A 17,820-nucleotide genomic window follows, 5' to 3' on the forward strand; every position below is an offset into this window, starting at 1 on the left:
TCATTTGTATTCCATTCAGTATCCATCATATTTGTTTTCCATGTAATATATATTCCACGCACATACAGTCACACACACATGTTAAAAAAGTATTTAATTTGTAGCTGCAATTGGCATATGTTACAAGGTACAAAGCAAATAGTGTACAATATGCTAAACTATTCTTTTAGAGGCGAAGGAAGAGAACTATTTAAGTTATCTAGTGTCAGTAAATGACGCACACCCAGTGTTTCCATACTATATTCCATTTGTTATATTTGGGGAGTTCCCTTGTAAAGCCATATAAATACAAGTCCATCAGTTCCTACCGGGGCTGAAAAAACATGCACATCATAATAAAGGAAGGCTCTAATCGAGATACACTTCATGTGAAATGATCTCTGCCTATTCAGAGCTCTGTCTGGCTACCTCTCTAATTTACCTACAGTCTGTATATCAACGAGAGTTATGAAATGTTGGTAAATACCTAGCAAACTACACATTTCCAAGTAACACACTGACTGCTGAGAGAAGTCCATCAGTGAGGATAGAAGGGTAAAAGGGACATATCACAGCCCCTGTCTCCTGTGGGGTGTGGGGATCTGATGGATGAGCCAGCAGCTGGGGATTAAGCAATCCATGACGAGCAAGAAGGCTATCCCAACATATTAGCATCTTGTCACACATGTGCCTCCACCTCGCATATCTCGCATCCGCTCTTACACACCTCAGGCTTAGCTGCCAGTATTACACGTTTCTCCCTTTTCAGCCCACTCAAATCATCACTGAGCTCTGCCGTCATTTGTTTCAAGCACAGTGCCACGAAAGCCGCTCCTGCCCTCCTCCTCCTGAAATGCTGGACAGCGACATGTCTTGGTGGTGAAGTGACGTGCTGGATGGAGGCTCAGCGAGTCAGGGCTTGGGTCCAGGAGACCAGGAAGCATTTCAGGGTGGACACACTTGCTTCTTCTGCACGCTGCTGTTATGTCCCCCCACAGACGCTGTGCTTCAAGGGAAATAGGCTTGTAGCTATAGAAGATGCATAAAGGGAAATAAAAGCAAAGGAAGAAAGACTGCTAAGAAAGCAGGAGGGAGGAGGAGGAGGAGGAGAAGGCAGGGCAGTGATCAGTAACCAATCCGAGCTGCCCCAATGAGCTGCAGCAGCACAGCAGACAAGCACAGGGTTTTGGAGGGTGCTCAGTGCTGGAGTCGCTTGCCTCTCTGAGGACATGAGAGCGGCACTGCTGCGGACAGTAAGAAACTCCCTATTTTTTTCTAAAATAAAAAATATATATTAATAGTGGGATTAGGAATAAGACTAACAATAAATGTATTGTCACCAGTTAGGAAAAGTCAACTTAAGGGAAGGTTAATATAAACAACACTTACTTGTATTGCCATTTCAATATCAGGAGATTTTTGTTTTTACAAAATATTATTGCAAAACATAATTGAACACTCTCCTGGTACCTTAATGGTCAAGATAAGGATATAGGACTGCAGAGCAGCACTGACACACTGTAGCAGGAATGGAAAGATATTACAGTAATAGAATAGGGGATCCGTTGCTTGCTTAGATGAAATAAGCCCATTTGTGTAGTTTGGAAATGTTGTATTTATGTGTGCATGAGTTAAAATATTTTTGTTACAATATGGTCATTTAAAAAGCTTGTAGTGTGTTGTGATTGTGTGTGTTTGTGTATGTGCAAGAGTCTGAATGGAGTACTTCATTGTCTAGTGATACAGTATAAACACACAAATGCCTTGCAGATCAGAGATCCAAAACTGGCAGACTTGCTTCATTAGGAATTCTAACCAAAGCTAAATGTGGGGATACATATTGCACAGGGCAATATCACAAGAAATGCACAACATGCTGATACCTCGTTTACATGATGCATTTGGAGTAGTCCATAGTCTGAAGAATAGTAGGAATGCTCTTTTTCAGCGGTAAAACAGAAGACATTTGTGTGGAGTTATGCAAGTAATTGACTGCCATTAGTGCCCCAATAGTGGGCAAACTTCAGCTGTTAACACTTTGTCTACTCCAAACTCAATGCAAGCAAAATGGGTTAATAAATTGAATGATTTAATTGTTCTTCAAGATGAAGCTGAAATGGACTTGAATCTGCAGATATACAAACACTTAGATAGACAGAATGATTGTATTATATGCAAATATATTCTCTAGGTTTCTGGAAAAAAATTGTTATGTGAGTTGATACTGCAACCTTATATAAGGAAGGGGAATGGCTAATTAAGGGAACACCACATATGCTTTCATTCATTGTTGGTAAATATACAGTTGATTAAATGAAGTACAAGGCAAGAAAACCTGTAGGTATTTTTTATTTTTTAAGGTCTGTGGCAAATAAAAAAAAATAAAGTCTGGGATTTTGCATTAAGAATTTAAATTCTAAATATACACTATGTTTTTTTTTTTTTTTTTAATAATTTCATTTTATATAGGTTTTAAGGGCTCTGTTTGCTGTCTGTGTGATATTTGGAGATCATGGTCAACATAGGCAAAATGTGCAGGATGCCTTTTCAGTTGTAATTCAAAAGTTCCCCATGTTATTATTGTCTGTGTGAATAGACCAGCGAGATTTTGAGTGGGGTGAAGGTGTTGGGGTTAACACAAGACATGTAGTATAGTGTAGTTGATTGGATACAGTTATATCAGCTCAGATGTTCATATTCCAAATCATATGTTTGCATGTTTGGTCTTACAATGAGATGATTATGTATAATGTACTAATAAATAAAATGATACAAAAAAAACAAACAAACAAACAACAACAAATGAAAGTGCTTTATAAGTCTATACATTGTAAAGGTTAAGTATGGTAGCTGTTGCAGGGCTGTAGCTGAAAACAGAAAATGAGAAACATTTAATATAAAACCACTTCATATAACAAGAAAATGGCTGACAGTATTAAAGTATAGATTCAATTTCTTTTCAGTTAAAAGGAACATAATTCTCTGAATCTTTTTAATTTGCTTTAAGATATCATATTTTAGATTTTTATCAGGAACCACAAATTCATGACTTATTTGTAAAGCATGTTTACTAAGATTTGGCTTCATTATTCTATTCTATTCTATTCTTTTCTATACTATGATAAAAAAAAAATGGTCCTAATATTTTTAATGTGATTGTAATGCAGGTATTATTTAATGACTAAGCATTGTTTATAGGCATACATTTGACTCGATTTCTCATGTATCTGTGGAATAAAGTGCTCAACCATAAGGCTGAAAGATGTATAGGTTAAAAGGTTGATCTATTTTTCCATTTTTGGCATGCAGCTGGCAATAAGATGGGCCTAAACCTTCCGGGGAAGACAGTAAGAGCTGAGATCTGTAGCTGAGAGTTAATAATGTTGTAATTATCTATCTATCTATCTATCTATCTATCTATCTATCTATCTATCTATCTATCTATCTCTCTATCTCTCTCTCTATCTCTACACATATTATATATAAATAGTAGCAGATTAATATCAAATATTCATCTATGTTTACTATTATAAACTCGGAATTTCAAGTCATTTGAGTGTTTTTTTAGATATTTTAGTATGAAAAAGTATATATTTACAAAAGATTCTGTGGAATTAACATTGAAAGTTTAAGCTAGTTCAACTAAACAGCTGCATAGAATCGTTTGAAATTTGGCTGTGGGAATATCCTACTCGGAGGTAGTGCACTTTCATTAGGTACAGGAAACTATAAATATATTTTACATTGTTAAGATATTTGCTGGAAGCTTATGCACATGCAGAATGTTCTTAAAACGTTACAGTTTTGGTTGACAGTGTAACAGAGGTGCCTCAAGCTGCCATTATAAAAGGGCACGCAAGTCTACAAGCCATTTAAACATCATCTAGCCATGTGCTCCAAAACCACTCCACCTTCCCCTCATGAACATGCTGAGTAAAGTGGCAGTGGGGCAGGGCATTAGATCAATGAAACCTCACCCCCTTTCCAACTATTTCATTTACTCCTAGCAGGATAGTTAGTGAAGTGGGCGTGGGACATTGTGCCCCCCTTCAGAGTCTATAATGAAATACCACTACTGCCTATACTACTCACTCTATTCTTAGCCAGATCATTTTCAAAGTATTGTTGGCCAGCACTTTTCATGTGCTGTCTAACAATGTAAAAGAGGTATTTTAAAGATAAAAAAAAAAAATCTATTTTACACGATCTGGATCAACACATGAAAAGTGTTGCCCTTCCAATAATGTGAGTTGCAAAGTAATATAGCTCAGCACTTTTCATCTTCTGTCCCATTAAATACTATTTTGCAAACTACACACTGTGTGGTGGCACACACAAAGTGCTGCCCCACATTACCTTGCAATCCTAATTCTTTTACAGGGCATAATTTTTCATGTGCTCTATGAAGTGTGTATTTTTTTTAAATCTGCAAAAAAAGTGTTTTTAAACTGTTAGGCAACAAATGAAATGTAAATCCCTGCTGATAATGTGGTAAATAATGTAGTCATCACCTTTCATATATATATATATATATATATATATATATATATATATATATATATATATATATATATATATATATATTTATATATATATATATTTTTTTTAAACTGTTTTGCAGACAATCAAGAGTGGCTAAATACAAAGAGAGTTAGAATTCTGCAATGCCTCGGGTACAGTTTTTGGCTTTAAAGCTAACTCCCATACCTTGCAGAACTGCAACTCCCATGATGCTTAGCCACCAGGAAGGGCTAATACTCAAGGGTGTAACAGTTCTGCCCCACCTGGGGATCGATATTTGAGTGCAAGTCTAATCCCAAGCTGCTGGAGAATTGCAACTTTGATCATGAATGGCTAATAAGGCCTGCTTAGCAGCTAGAGTTTTGCTGGTCATTAGACTATGATTGCAAAGCGAAACCCCATTTATTACAGAAATACTTTGCCATCAATAAATTTGCAACAACAACATAAAGGAATGGGTTTTAAAGGTTGAATTTGATTTATGTATGTAACTGGTGATCAGCTTTGGTTGTAAGATTACCCTGCATTTGTAGAATATACTGGGCACATCTATAGCAATCACCTTGTTATAATGCCAATAGAAAAGCAAACGTTGGTGAGAAGAAGCTCTTTTAATTTAACAGACAAATGTTAATAAATAAGCCATTTCAATCTTACATTCAACACTCCATTTTTTGGTTTACCCATTAATATATTACTCATTAATAGCCAATCTTTCTTTTGAGTTTAACCCCTGAAAATGTAGGGGCTTGATTATTAAGCACAAAACAAGTTAAGTGAAAATAAAGAGACAAACAAGAGGTAAGAATAAGTTATGAGACCTAAGACATAAAGAGGAGTTGCAAGTGTCAGGGGAGTTAAAAGACACTCAAGAGGAAGGTGGAAGGAGAGACATATGAGTCAATAGATACACACAGAGAGTGAAGAATAGCAGAGAGACACAATGGAAATTAAAGCTACACACAAGAAAAATACAATTCCTGGGAAGATGCCAACAGACAATTCTGCATCTGGTTCAAAATAGCCTAATATACCTTTGATTACCCTCAGAGGGGTGAGTCACTTAATATGGAATGCCTACTCCATTTTTTTTTATAAGTGGTTGACCCCTTTGGATTCAACCAATAAAATTGTTGCCTTGTAAGTGGTGTATCTGTTTTGTAGGATGATACCACACTAATATCATAGATGTGCTTACTTGTAATGCCATTGATGATGTCAAAGGTTATGTTAATCAGTAAATACATTCATGATGCCATGCAAAGTACCCAAAGGGGGCAATTTAAGTTTGACATTACCATTCTTTTTAACATAAAAAAGTTAATTAAGTAAATTAATTAACACTTAATTTAGTTTAATTAACTAACACTTAATTAATTAACACTTTCATTTCCTATATATGTATAATATATTGTAAAATAATATATATATACACATATACATATATATATAAAATGTAAATAATAATTTTTTTTATTTATATATATATATATATATATATATATATATATATATATATATATATGTGTGTGTGTGTTTAAAACAGTAAAACTTATCACAAGGGTAAAATCACCAATAAAAGTGCAGAAACAAGAATGAACGCTAACTGTGGCAAGCGTTTGTGGCTAAGTGGCATCTACAGAAGACTGGACATACCCCATTTTAAATACCCTGGGTTGTCTACTTTTTCAAATGTTATGTCGTGGTGGGGTTAATTTTAATTTCTGGGCTGCCATACCGTCTCAAAGGCAACATAGCCAATCTGGCAAATAGCAATTTACAAAAACAGAAATTATCAAATCTCGCGTTTGACCCTGTAACTTTCCAAATTACCCTAAAACCTATACTTGAGGGGTACTGTTGTACTCGTGAGACTTTACTCTACACAAATATGAGTGTTTTAGAGCAGTAAAATGTATTATACTGATAATATTATCTGTGAATTGGAAGTTTATGTGTGAAAAATGCAAAAAAACTAATATAAATGCTAATTTTGGTCAGGGTTTGTGACTAAGTGGCTACTAAAAAAGACTGGACATACCCCATTTCGAATACCGTGGGTTGTCTACTTGTATATATGGTATGCCATGATGGGGTTAATTTTCATTCCTGGGCTGCCATACGGTCTCAAAGGCAACATAGGCCCAGCAAACCAATCTGGCAAATTTCAATGTGCAAACATTGAAAAGGGGAAAGTCCTACATTTGACCCCTGTAATTTGCAAAAACACATAAAACCTGTACATTTGGGGTACTGTTGTACTCAGGAGATTTTGTTGAACACATATTGGGGTGTTCTTTGTCAGTCAATTCTATGATATTATAAAAATAATGGTGTCTTTAGAAATACTATTTAATGGCAAGAAAAAGAGTATATATGAGTGGGTACAGTAAATAAATAAGAGAAAAACAGTATATATGTGTGGGTACAGTAAATAAATAAGAGGAAAATCACAGCTAAACACAAACACTGCAGAAATGTAAAACCAGCCCTGGTCCTTAACGGTAAGAAAGTTGAAAACCGATCTGGTCACTAAGGGGTTAAGCTACTACATTTTATCAAGAAATGCTACACCTGCTACAAATACAGAGTATCAAAGTATGATTTTTTGTTAATATAAATCCTTAACGTTCGATAATATCACCCATATCTATTAGATACTTTACACTGGCCTATTTGCCTTCAATACTTGATTGAGAAGCATTTGAGCGTCATTTCCCAGAACTAACAGGGAAATAGTAACAGAAATGGGGTGGTTCTTCACTAGCTCCAGAGCCAGTTCTGTTGTTGATCCAAGATTAATTTTTAGGGTTTAAGAAAAAAAAGTGCAAAATAGTATAAAGTAAAATGTATTCCTTCTTATTGTAATTTTCTTTTCCTGGTCATAGGCCATGGCAGCACAACAATGGGTAACTCCTCCCTATCCCTAATTAGACAGGAACCTAATTAAAACAGAAGATAACCGCTCCTATCCCTCCTACCCTCAGTCTTGTATCCAGCAATATAGGAAATAATAATTTTGGGAGAGCCCATGGAGGTACTGAAGAAGATACACAGAAGTGAAAACCGTGTTAATGTTGATGCAAGATGAATGGAGATGAGAGGTATTTCCTTTCATGAACATATTCGATTTTGGAGAAACGTTCCTCAACCCCAGAGAATAGTATTCATAGCTTACACTGTCCAAGGAATTTCTATAGGAAAGCTAACAATCTTCCATTCTTCCTTGTGCCATCATTGTCCACTTAGATCTATGGTGGAGGATCTGGATCAAAACTTCCTCTGCTGAGGTAATATGACAGTCAACATACTTTACTTGACAAGCTGTACTGCACTTTCTGAAGATAGCTGTACAGTGCCTTGGACTATGCCAAACCTTGTTCTTGGCTATATGCTGGACTGGAAGGGATCAAGGGGATTTCAGCAGATATTTATCTTTCACCATGAAGATGTAAAAATTAAGTGTTCTTCCACTGTAATCTGAGAAACCTGATGTGGGACAATGGGTATATTGGGAAAGGCATTCTGCAAATCTGTAGAAATCATCCAATGTACTAGGAATACTGCCTTTATGATGAAGTAAACTAATGTGGATCTAGAATGGATCTCAATCCACCTGTTAGAAACCAAATCTTTGTGTTGCAGCGGCTTTGAAATTTACAATGCATCTCTTTTTACCTCTTCTCTTCCTCCGGTAGAAGAATAGCCACTTCTCAAGGTTGAATTCTACAATACGCTCTACCAGGTGTGAAATGCCTGGGTTTTGGATAGGAAGGGAATAAGAGGCTTTAGATCTAAATGGTCTCCTGAACCTTATGTCTTGCAGTAGACAAGCTTTCCTTCCCTCTGCCATTCTTTGATCCATTCATCTCAGAGGTACTGAGACAAAGAGCCCGACTGGTAGACAAAGGGAGTCATATTTCTGGTATAACACAACCTATGGAAGCTTCTTAGCTGAAGATTATTTCTGGCTTAATGACTTGTAATGTCAACAGACAAAAGGAAGATTATCTACCCATACCAATCTTAGATCCTTAGAGATTGAGCTGACATATATATGTAAACTAGCAGCCTCACCTACCCCCTCAGGTCTTTACTGCCACACATGCTATCGCCAAAGGGCAGAATAACCACTCAAGCTACCATTCACCCTGAAGATATATTCCTATAATGTACGCGGGCTAAACATGCCCTATAAACAACATATGGTCTTGAATGATGCTAGAAAGCACACCGTAGATATTATGTGCCTCCAGAGGCAAGGCACTTAGACACCAATGCAAAGCTCTGACCAAACTAATGCTGCAATTCAACCTATATGACAGTTGGCGTACCATACACCCTTATGATAGATGTTACTCTTATTACTCCAAGATGTACAAGTCGTACTCTAGGATCGATATGATTTTAGTGCAGGGCTCCTCTCTAAATCAGATTCAGGCATGCGACATGGGAGACATTGTATGGTCGGACCATGCCCCTGTCACCATGACAGTAAAAGATGACTTCCAGTGCCACGGCTGTAACCCGTGGAGACTAAACACAATGTTATTACAAGATAAGAAATTCTGAACTATTTGCGATGATGACTTACCTGAGACGCCCATCTCCTCCACGTGGATGGCCCATAAGGACGTCATGCATGGGATATTTATCCGGAGGGCATCCTATATCAAGAAGCAATCACAAACCAAAATCCTATCTCTCCTTCGAACCTTGAGGGAACTCACAGCCTCCCAATACCTTGACCCAACCAAGCCAGGGAGACACTTATTCCACAAATACCACAGGAAATTAATGACTTTAACATCGTCCGCACAACATACAATCTGCACAAGCTGAAAGCTAAACAATATGTAATGGGCAACAAAGCTGACTCGCTGCTAACAAGTAGGCTAAGGGACGCTGACGCACAATCCAAAATAGCATATCTACCGGACGAGGGCAAAAAAGTAATCAAACTCCAAGACATATGCAATACATTTGCACAGTTTTATAGTAACCTATACAACCTAAGAGAGGACACTGAGGTCCACCAGCCTACCCCCGAGGAAATTTCTAGCTTTATGACACAAGTGAATCTCCCTAGACTGAACGCTGACCAAAACCGCCAGTTAATGGAACCTATCATCTAACAGGAAATAAAAAAGGTAATTGCAGAATTACCCCTGCACAAATCACCGGGTCCAGATGGGCTCCCAAACCAGTATTACAAGCAGTTCTCCTCCATTCTCTCCTCTCATATGGTAAAAGTATTTGCTTCAGCGACGGAACTTCAAACACTCCTGAAAGATATGTCAGAGGCCAATGTGGCCACACTGCCCAAACCAGGTAAATCCCCGTCAAAATGTGCCAACTTTAGGCCCATCTCATTGTTGAACTCAGACTTTAAAATTATGGTGAAAAGTTATGCTAATAGACTGTCTCACATTCTTCCTACCATTATACATTATTATACAATCAGATGCAATTCATCAGTGGGAGACAGGGATAACTTGCAAGGCACTCACTCTTTTACACAGCATGCACAGGTTATCCACAATTAACCTACTCCTCTCACTAGATGCCGAAAAGGCTTTTGACCATCTGCATTGGTCTTTCCTGCAGGTGGTCCTGGAACAATTTAATTCCCCCCCGCCCTCATTTCCTGGCAGTAGTTAAAGCACTCTATGATAACCCTACAGCTAGGGTATTCAATGCTGGCTTTTGATCAGATCCATTCAGTATTACAAATGGGACCAGACAGGTTTGTCCCCTGTCACCCATACTGTATATCCTGGCACTGTAGCCGCTGGCGGCTCTGTTTAGATCCACTATGAGTGTATGTAGAGTTTGTGTTGCTGGAAAAGAAATGAAAATCAACCTCTTTGCTGATGATATTCTCCTGACAATGACAGACCCCAAAACATCTCTGCCAGCTTTCCACACTATCCTAAATTCCTACAGTCGCTGCTCATATTACAAGATCAACCTCACAAAAACAGAGGCCATGGGGGGTGAGGATGGAGGATGCTGGACCTCCAGAAAACATACTCTTATGACTTGTATAACAGATTACATGACCTTTCTGGGAGTTAAACTTCCCTTCCATCTTCCACGACTTTATGACCTTAACTATGTTAAACTAGGCAAATCAGTTACCGAAATCTTACAAAACTGGAGAAATAAATGTAACTCCTGGTCAGGATGCATAGCTGCAGTTAAAATAGTAATTTTGCCAAAAATGCTAAATCGTTCAGAATGGTCCCACTGACGGTTCCGTCCACATACTTCCAGGCATTGCAAAAACAAATAAATATGTTCATCTGGAATGGCAAAAAACCTAGAATAAGTCTCCCCACTCTCTACAAGGCTACAAGATGTGGCAGTATGGGCTTACCCAACTTACAACTGTATTACAAAGCATGAATTCTTAATAACAGAATAAACCAAGAGGGAATAAACTCTCTTGGATATGGATAGGAAGAAAAAAAACTAGGAATACTCAAATTAGTCCATATCTACTAAACAACTGGTATAAACAGCCCACACTCTAGGCTGTATAAATATGAAATGTAGAAAGCAAATGGACAAAAGTCTAATGCCCCAACCAGAAGTAGACACTAACACTAGCACAAAGATGTAAAAATAAAAATATAAATATATAAATAAATAAATCAAAAAGGAGCAAACGTTGGGAACAGGGGTAGGTCCATTAAGTAGTGAATAGAAAAGAATTAGTACTATAAGAGAAATAACTCATATAAAATATATCTGTTACACTTGAGTACCAACCCCAGTAGATACAGTTGATGAAATAATCAGTCACTTCATCCAAAAAGTCTACAATAAATCAACTTGTATCCAAGCTAAGCAAGAAATCCTTTATGGGCAGATAGCCAGGGAACTCATCTACTTAGCTGTATAAACCATTAGTATGCTGTAATCCAAATGGTGTTGTAATCCAATAGTCCGAATATTATTATCTCTTAAAAAGGCTAAGCATAAAAATTCTTGCTATGAAGACAGCCAAGGAACTTGCCTATTGAGCTCTAGTAACAAACTAAATTCCAGATAGATGATAGTGTGGTACAATAAATAGATAAACATGTGTACAGGTATAAAAGGATCACCAGGACCAGGATTGTGTCTTCATATAAAACATAATCACTTTATTTGTTCCAAAATGTAAAATACAAAGACAAAGGTGCTCTCTGTGTGAAAATATAACTTGCAGTATAAAATCAAAGTCACTCACATGAGGTGCAGTATTGTCTGGAGCATAAAGTCTCTCTCCCAGCAGTCTAGGTACGCCTATGAAGCTGTCTTTGCTAAGCCGGCTGCACAGACAGCTAGGGAGTCTGTGATGTTTATTTGGCTGAATGGGAGATTAGCCGCGTGTGTTCCACTGCGGCTCAGTATGCATTCCACTGCGCTGGATTTCTTCCTGAGTAGTGTGTTTCCAAAGCAGCCTTACGCGTTTCGTGCCTCTAGTGGTCCCTTCTTCAGAGGTATGCACCCAACACTGGAGAATTTAGGTTTATATAGCTATATATATATATACTATTTTGCACATTTGCATTGTGCAGCACTACGGAATCTAATGGCGCTATATGAAATAATAAAATAATAATAATAATGATAATATAAAAGCCAATTCTAAGCAAGTTTCTAAACAAAAGAGTAAAACTACCACTACCATAAAATGTCATACTTTCCTCATAATGTAACCAATATTCAATAGTCCACAGCTATTTATTTAAATTACAGCAAAATAGTCAATACTGTAAATGATAGATTGTCGCTTGGTCATTGCGGAGCAACAGTGAGGTAGGTTTCCCAATTAATTAAATGTAAGAACATATTTAATTTTAATCATGACCGTTTTTTGTCCTTGATAGAAAAGACAATATTTAATAAAAACTCTTTCAGATAGCAATACCACATTTCTGTGATTATAATTTAAATACATAGATTATATTCATAGTTGCAACCTTCACATTTACATTTTTTTGTTTGGTCCGGTAATTCTTTTCTTTATGTAGCATTTTAAATTCATTATAGACTGTAAAGAACTATCAAAGATGACTGATTTTTGTTGCTCTACTGCTTAGTCAAAAACAAATATGACATTCTTCTTGTCTTTAGGCACGCAGTTGTGTGTAAGTAGCTTGTATTCTGAATAAAATCCAAAATGTCTCAACACTTGAAAGTGTTTTTAACATTTCAGTTAGATAAATCCAATGTTTTTAAAATCAATTTCCCCTCTACACTCAATGTTCAAATGTATACTAATGCCATTAATCAAAATGTGACCTTTATTTCCACTATTTATTTTATAATTAAATGTGATATGAACTTTCTTTCTAAGTAAAACATTTTTTTGGGAAAAGCCAGATGTGAATATACAGTTTCAACTGTTCTCAAAAGAGTTTTTTGATATGTTAAGACAGCAATTGAAACATATTTCTAAGTCACAGAATTGGAAGCCAACATCAAAAGCAACATAATCAGCGTGACATTTTGGTTCAATTCTATATCAAAAAACATTAACATTTGGAGAAAGGATATTATCCACCAGAAAAGTAGCATAATCTTTATTGGCATTAATCCACAAAATAAATATCATATCTGTGTTTCAGGTCTTTATATATGGTCCCACTTGACCTTGGCAGAAAAAAAACAATATTTCTAAGCTCCTATGTACACTATTATTTTCCTCTCTGATTGTGATTCACTTCTGAAGGGCTTGTATTGTCAACAAAGTATATGTGATTTTTCATGAATGAAATAAAATATATAACAGGTGGGGCTATCTCCAATGAGTAAATGTGTAAGTAAACATTATCAAAATGGAACTGTATATTCTCTGAAATTTACCCAGTTCAATAAAATATTGAAAATCATGTATGACTTGTGTCAACAGAATTGTTCTGTTTTAAAAAGTGGCTTTAAGTACTTAAAGTGCTTCATATTTGAGTTTTTAATGAACTGTTAACTCCTTCAATGCCCAAATCGAGTATACACTTTTTACCTCACTCATCCTCATTTATGATTTACGTTGGTTATGATTACCAGCCTGCAGAGCAACAAATGTCTCTGCCAGAAGCAACTAGACATAATGTTTGTATATTTGCTGTAGATGTAAGGTCATACCTGCTTTCAAACAGTACAAGACGTTTCACTGGGTGATAGCATCAGGGCCGGCCTTAGGCATTTAGACGCCCTGTGCGAAAAATATTCACAGCGCCCCCCCCCCCCCGGTCATCCATGTATGCTGTAATGTTTGTGTTGTCTGTGTATGTGATAGTAGGTGTGATATGTATGCTATGTGTGATATTTGTAATGGGTGTATTAACAGTGTGTGATATGCGTGTATTGGTTGTATGTGACACACACACAGAGTCAGACGGCCATACACACACACAGGAAGACATCCACACACACAGGCAGACAGTCACACACACACAGTCACACACACACAGACATACACAAAGACACACACAGGCAGACAGTCAAACACACAGACACACAGAGGCAGACAGTCATACACACACACACACAGACAGTAATACACACAGGCATACAGTCATACACACAGACACACAGAGGCAGACAGTCATACACCACACACACAGACAGTAATACACACAGGCAGACAGTCATACACACAGACACACAGAGGCAGACAGTCATACACACACACACACACAGACAGTAATACACACAGGCAGACAGTCATACACACACACACACAGGCAGACAGTCACACACACACACACACACACACACAGACATACACAAAGACACACACAGGCAGACAGTCAAACACACAGAGGCAGACAGTCATACACACACACACACACACACACAGTAATACACACAGGCAGACAGTCATACACACAGACACACAGAGGCAGACAGTCATACACACATAGACAGTAATACACACAGGCAGAGACTCACACTCACCTGACAATCACTCATTGTGGAGGCAGTGCAGCTCCTGGTGACTGTTTGGTGGGGAAGCAGGGACTCCTTCCTGCTTCCCCTGCAGCAGTTTTCCGGCGCTTTTAGCTCCGCCCCCGCCGCACGGTAAGCTCCGCCCCCGCCGCACGGTAAGCTCCGCCCCCGCCGGAAATGTAAAAAAAAAAAAAAAAAAAAAATTTTTTTTAAATTCCGGCCGGCTGTGCGGCCGCACAGCGCCCCCTGCTACATGGCGCCCTGTGCGGCCGCACAGCTCGCACACCCCTAAGGCCGGCCCTGGATAGCATTACACTCAGGGAGGGGGATAAAGTGAATGGGCTCTACCATTTCATTGTCAACAATGCATTCACAGTCCAGAGCTTGATAAAGATTGCTATAACAGTTTTAAATATCTTTATTTTATAAATATATTAAATACTGTATGTAGGTGTTATGCTCATGCAAGCATTCTTTTTATATTCTGCTGCCATTTCCAGTAAGTTGTATTGTTATCAATACCTTCAGTGTCCTTGCAAACACATGTAAGCAAGGTATTTGACCATTTTTATTTATCTATATTTGTCACTTTACTGTATGCAAGCAAATTTGCATTTTTGCATTTATACAATAATGTATATAATATATGTAATAATTTATGATATGCTTAGATGCTAACGATCAATTGCTTCAAACAAATGTTATGCTAATATTTGTTCAGTGAAAAAGTTGTTCTTAGTGAAGGGGTTAAGGAGGGATATGAAAGTGAATATCCAAAATATTTGTCACTCATATTGTGTGCTGTACTTTTTTTTTCTGAGACACTAAAAGACGAAATATTTATTTTTATTTAAACATGTATATTTATGAAACAGTGCATTTAATGAAAAGGTTTTTTTTTGGGGGGGATAAAATATTGTGGTGTATTATGAAAGGTAACTTTGACAATGTTGACATTTTAACATGCAAAATGTTTAATCGAGTAAATAACTAAAGCATTTTCAAATTTGTTTGTATGCCTACATACTCATTCCACAGGGATTTTTTTGTTTTCATGAATTAGTTTCCAACACAATTAATGAATAAAGAGAATAATGAAATGTGGTCCAGGTATGATAATGAAAGATAGGACATTTTATTTAATAACATTTAATTGTATTTATATAAAAAAAAACATCTTGCAGACACCCTTATGCACTATGGTGGCACATAAAAAGGCCAAGACCTATTTAACTACCATTTTAAACGCATTATGAATGAGAACCTTTCAAAAAAAAATCTAAAATATAATATTCCTATTTTATTCAGAATTTGCACTTTTTGATGTGCAGCTCTGTTTAGTCAGGAAATAAATGGGATCTCAACTCCTGCTCTCCCACTGTTTCACATAAACCAGTGGGTAACTCTTTTAGCTTGCACTCTTGGATTTCTTTGTTTCACAAGTGAAACTTCCCTGAGGGCATTTTTTGATCATGCAAGCTTTATTATGAAGTACCCCACAAAAAAGAACCCCAACACATTATTTGTTTTCTTTTAGGAGTCTTGTCATGTTCTCTTTCTTTTTGAAGTGGGAAAAAAAATGAGTATTGTTATGGTACAATGTTTGTTTATGTGACATTCGGCTTAGCCGCATCTCATTCATGAAAAACTATTCAGGAAAACATTTTGACAAACCAAAATGGTGGGGAAAAAAGAGCCACTCAGTGTACTGCAAAATACAAAATACGTAAATATATGTATTTATTTTGCCATACACTGACAGGTACATTGTCTTGCCAGCTGTTTCACACATCATGTGAAAAAAACAACTGATAGAGGGAAAAAGAGGAGGAGCAGTGAAAGTCTATATTTCTATATTTATAGATTATATATGTATTAAATACATACTATTTAAATATATATATATTTACTGCACCTTCTTATGGCACTTCAGAGATATGGAATGTGGCCTAACAATCGATCATTCCAAATTTGGCTTAATTTACAATTAGGATGAATCGGAATGCCAAGTGTAATTATTACTAAGAATAATATATTTATGAGTTTAATAGTATATTGCTTTGCTACAATGCTTCAAGTGTTGCTGTTCTATCTTATAGTTAAAACAATGAGTATAAAGAAATTAATGAACATTGACTTTTTGTATTTTAGAATTAATATACTAATAGTATCTCCTTATATTTACTGGTGTCTATTGTCGACTATATTATACGTCTCCTTATAATAACTGATGTCTACTGTTCATTCATGGGCTTTAATTAAATGTTTACATCTGAAAACCTATAAGTGTTATAATAAATATTAATTAAAGGTAAATAAATGTAGTTATAATTATCTCCCAACATTGTCCCTTATTTGCTAACTGGCAGAATTGTCACATGTCTCTTATATGATGATGCCTGGAGTGGAGGAGGACGATAAGTATACTAACCTAAGACTCGCCTTCGTCATCTGACAAGAGTACATACACTAGAGCATAACACAGGGAAGAGAACTTGGGATATTCTATAGATGATCCTGAGCATATGTCTGCCCAATAACATGTCTTTACCTATCAACTATCTTATCAAACAAGTTATGATGGAAATGGCAATTTGTTTTCAAAATATAATTTTCTTCCTAAGAAAAAGAAGCTCATATTAGTCTTGATATATATAAATTTCAGTAAATTCCAATGTAGTCTCTAGGCTTAGTATTGCCAAGAATTATATTTTTTTTCTATATTTAGTGTTTGAAAAATAAGCCTAGTCCATGATCTCTCACTCTCAAGAGGAAATATGAGACCACGAGTGAAATAAAAAAAAAACTAGTAACCACAGTTTAGAATCCTATTATAAATGCATATACCTACGTCTTCGTGTATGTGCAATGAACACACAACTCCACATTTCCATTTGTGAAAAAATTATTATGTGAGAAGCCAATCTGAAAAAGTTGTTATAGTGCTTGTAAAAATAAAAAGAGATGTTTGCTAAATAGTAAGGTATTTTTCATGAAACGTTGAGCAAAAGAGTTAGCAGTATATGTAAATTTACATGCAAAACCAAATATTTCGGAAAGTCATCCACGACAAGCTGTATAACAAAAAATGTAAATAATGTAACAATATGCCTTGCATACAATTAGGCAATTATATTATGAGAAATAACATGGCAGCAGTCTAGATTCTGCAATGCAGTTAAGGAAATATACAATAGATAGTGCAGATAGTGCACTGAATAAAATATTGTTTCAGCTGAACCACTATATCCAAAAATTAAAAAAATATTACAGGGCACCTGAATGTAAGCCATATGGCAATTCTGTTTGTCCAACTTTTATCACCAAAATGTTTGAGAAAACAAATCAAATGAAGTACAATGGAATACAAATTAGCCA

The 17,820-nt window shown here is 36.5% G+C and overlaps 1 protein-coding gene across 1 annotated transcript in view; it reads left to right on the top strand.

Moving 5' to 3' along the window:
• Positions 1-966: 966 nt before the first annotated feature.
• The window catches only part of CDH18 (cadherin 18), a 696,504-nt gene continuing 679,650 nt past the window's right edge, over positions 967-17,820 (top strand). The window contains exon 1 of the mRNA XM_063451839.1: positions 967-1,232. The gene's annotated coding sequence lies outside the window, so the exon portion shown is untranslated. The remainder of the gene's footprint in view (positions 1,233-17,820) is intronic.

This window comes from Pelobates fuscus, chromosome 4, assembly GCF_036172605.1.
Source record: "Pelobates fuscus isolate aPelFus1 chromosome 4, aPelFus1.pri, whole genome shotgun sequence".
In the NCBI taxonomy this organism is placed as follows: Eukaryota; Metazoa; Chordata; class Amphibia; order Anura; family Pelobatidae; genus Pelobates; species Pelobates fuscus.